Raw genomic sequence first — 3,941 nt, 5'->3', positions numbered from 1 at the left:
CCAAAATCTGTAGAGTAGGCTAGCAGGCTGGAGACCCAGGGAAGAGTTGATGTTTCAACTCAAATCCAAAGACAGACTGCAGACAGAATTCCCTCTTCCTTGAGGGACATCAATTTTTTTCCCTTTTATGACCTTTAACTGATTGGATGAGATCCACCCACATTACAGAGGGTAAGCTGCTTTACTCAGTCTACCGATTTGAATATTACTCTTACCAAAAAAATACCTTCACAGAAACATCTAGATTAGCGTTCTACCAAATATCTGGGTAGCATGGCCTAGTCACACAAAATTAACCATTACAATGGCCTAATGAACGAATATAGCTGCTGAAACTCAGTCATCATGCCTCATTCCAAGAAGCAGGAAAGAGATAGTGGGCAAGGGCAAAGGGCACATGACAGTGTCTACTTCTCTTAAGGAATTTTCCTAGAAATCTTAATCAACAACTTCTGCTTGCTAATCAGTGACTAGTCTTTGTTGCAAAATAGTGTGGAAATTTAATATTTTACTTGGGTAAAGTAGTAGTCTGCCAAATTGACCAATTCTGATAATTCAGGCTCCAGAGTGAATCTTTGTGTTTATCCTGCTTGGGGTTCGTACCACTTTTTATATTTGTGGCTTGACATCATCCATCAGTTTCAGGGAACTCTCATCATTATTTAAATATTGCTTCTGCTGTATTCTCTCTTTCCTCTCCTGGCACTCCAATCCCACGTGTTTTAGATATTTTCATTATGTTCCTTTGTCTCTTACATTTGATTTTGTATTTTCCATACTTTCTCCTCTTGATTTTTCACTCTGGATATTTTCTTCTGATCTGTCTTCTAGTTTCTTAACCTCTTCTTTGCTCTATCTAACGTGCTCTCAAAACTACCTATTGAACTCTTAATTTCAAGTATTGAAATTTTCAGTTGTAAAACTACTGTTTAATTTTCTTTCATGGTTTCCACTTCCCTGCTTAAATCTTCCACTTTGTTATCTACTCTATTGAACATATTATTTTGTGTCTGCTACCTCAAATATCAGGATATGTTGTTGATCTATATCTATTGTCTGGGTTTTTTCTTAATTTTTGATGATTTGCTTTTGTCTGCTGGCATGCCTGTTAAATTTTTATTGCATGCCAGATATTGAGGATAAAAAACTATAGAGCTAATTTGAGGCTCTGTGTGATATTATAGTCCTCCAAAGATTATTTGCTTTTGTTTCTAACAGATATTCAGAGTAAGAACAGATCACCTTAATCCAATCGAGAGTTGAGCTGGCATGAGAAATGATTTTGGTTTTTGTGAGGGTTCTCTATTTCTTTTTCATCCTTAGTTTTGGATGCAATCTTTTGGGATCTCAAATGAAAGCCTGGAATGTTTACAAGAGTCCCTCCTTCGTGGTGGGTCCCAATACTGTTCCTTTACCTGTGTAACAGTGGTAGAAACTCAGCCTCTCCGCCACATTTTCTGTTCACCCTCTTCATGTTTCATCCTCCACATGTGAATCACCTAAGGCCCGGAGAGAGAAATTGGTAACAAGAGTTAGGTTCATTTTCGTGTTTCTGTTCTCTCCAGCACCTCGGCCCCTCAACCTATCTCTGTCTTGTTAACTCTCAGATGCCTCTAAAGATATATATTTTTAAATTTTACCCATCATTTCTAAATGTTGCCACTTGAAGATCTGATCTGCAGTTCAGCATTACCAGAAGTGTCCTGATTGATGACTTTTGAAGAATTGCCCCAGAGGGAATCATAATCTCCCATAACCTACTTTTGTCAAATTGACTCACCGATTGCCAAATCTCCACTTCACTCATGCTATTTAAACAGCCTGTCCCACAGACTGCAAGGTGTTTAGGACATTGAGACATTTTTCTGAGTTAATAGAGAACAAAAGGCGTTACATATATGCCAAGTTGTTATAGTGCACTAACTAACCTGAATTCATTTTCAAATAAATAATTGTATCCTAGGTATAAACTTTCATCTTACTTTGTGTCTGAGAACTCCAGTTTGTTCCAGACACAGAGATGTTTATATTTTAGCAATGTGTGGAATATAAAATGATCTGATACTTCTAAAATAGCACTCAGATTACTTCATTTATCCACTCCCTCTCACATGCCCGGCATCGTGCTTTGAGTTGTGAAAAAAAGATTACAGAACCACAGAACTTTAGGTCTGAAAGAAACTTAGAGATCATCTAATCAGATTCATTCATTTCATTGAAGACTTATTTGTTCCAAAACAAGAACTTTGGCTTCTTAACTCCTGTTTATTGCTCTTTTCATGATGAAGTGCTAGTTGTTGGTTTAAAAAAAATGATTCCTCTTTATCTCTCTCCCCTCGTCCACTGTAGACCCAAAATTTTGCAAGACTACTAAATAAAACGTACTTCTGAAATGATGTTTCATGTAATGCTAATATAAGAAAAGTGCAATTTTTCTATCAGATTTTTTTAAATAATGAACATAGGTCAAAGGAAGACCCAATATTACCTTCAGGAAATTAGTAGTATAAGAAATTGTCTCTTCCCACCAGAAGTTTGCAATCTGTGTGTAGAAAGACATATAAATAAATGATCATACTGTAAGGTAGTATATGTTATACTAGAGATGTGATACACACATAAATCAAGTGTAGTTATGTAATATATTCATATGTGTGATATATATGATTAAAGTGGTCATGTTATGTCTTCCTCCTCTGATATACTAGGGGCTCCTTAAGAGTAGGAATTATAGCTTTTCATTGTCAGTCTCAGCTTGTGGTCTGCACTATAGCAAACTCTTAAATGAATAAGATCCTTCAAATCATGTAACTGGTCAAGACAATAAATGCTCTAGGAATTCTCAAGAAGATAGAAAATTCTGAACTAGGATCATTGAGTAAAAACATCATGAAGATGCAGTTTGAGGCAGATGTCTGTTGCCATTTGAGCTAAAGTGGATAGGATTTTGGTAGACTGCAATATGGGGTAGGATGTTGTGTGAGATTCCTATTGCTGCTATAACAAATTACCATAAATCTAGTGGTTTAAAACAACAGCAATTTATTGTCTTATAGTTCTGGAAGTCAGAAGTCTGAAATGAGTCTTACAAGGCTAACATCAGTGTTTTGACAGAGTTTTGTCCTTTCTAAAGACTCCAGGAGAGAATCTCTTTCTTTGCCTTATCCATCGGCTAAAAGCCACCTGGATGGGGCCTCTTCCTCCATCTTCAAAGTGCATCACTTGAACCTCTGCTCCTGTCATCACGTCTCCTTTTTCTGCCTTTGATCTTCTTGCTCCCCTCTTATAAGGACCATTGTGATTACATTGGGCCCACCCAGATAATCCAGGATCATCTCCCTATCTAAAGATCCTTAATTTGATCACAGCTGCAAAGTCCCTTTTTGCCATGTAAGCTAACATATTCACAGGTTCTAGAGAATAGGATGTAGACATATTTCGAGGGCTGTTATTCTGTCTACCACAGACGTTTCAAGCAAAGGTCTAATGTAGTGGTCTTCAAAGTGTAGTTCCCTGAACCAAAAGCATCAGCATCACCTAGTAATTTATTAGAAATGCAAACTCTCAGACCTCATTGCAGACCTACTAACCAGAAATTCTGGTGACGCCCGGCAATCTGTGCTGTCACGAGTCCTCCAGGTGATCTGATGCAGCTAAACCTCTTTGAAAGCCATGGTCCTAGAGTTTAGAGAAAGGCAAAGCAGGGCCAGAGGGCTGTGAGTGGATGGATTTCACAGGAATAAAGGAATCCTCGAGCATAAGAACACTGAGACCACACAGATGGAATCAGAGCAGGGCGAGCCTGGAATCTCAGGGAAGGGGCACATCACCTGTAAATTTCTGGCTCCAAATGTGAATTTGGTCACCTTCTTACACATTTCACGAAATGAATTACCTAACTGAAAAATCTGCCTTCATTTCACGAGGCACAAAATTAATCT

The 3,941-nt window shown here is 37.9% G+C and overlaps 1 long non-coding RNA gene across 1 annotated transcript; it reads right to left on the bottom strand.

Moving 5' to 3' along the window:
* Positions 1 to 1,411: 1,411 nt before the first annotated feature.
* Positions 1,412 to 3,678, bottom strand: LOC106836926 (uncharacterized). The gene is made up of 3 exons (XR_001399490.3): positions 3,591 to 3,678; positions 2,489 to 2,542; positions 1,412 to 1,499 (listed from the first exon to the last, which is right to left on the bottom strand). It is a non-coding gene; the product is annotated as an uncharacterized lncRNA (long non-coding RNA).
* Between the last annotated feature and the right edge of the window lie 263 nt (positions 3,679 to 3,941).

The sequence above is a fragment of the Equus asinus genome, chromosome 3 (assembly GCF_041296235.1).
Source record: "Equus asinus isolate D_3611 breed Donkey chromosome 3, EquAss-T2T_v2, whole genome shotgun sequence".
NCBI classification, from domain to species: domain Eukaryota; kingdom Metazoa; phylum Chordata; class Mammalia; order Perissodactyla; family Equidae; genus Equus; species Equus asinus.
The sequence above is the reverse complement of the archived record's forward strand: the minus strand, read 5'-3'. Positions and strand labels throughout refer to the sequence as shown.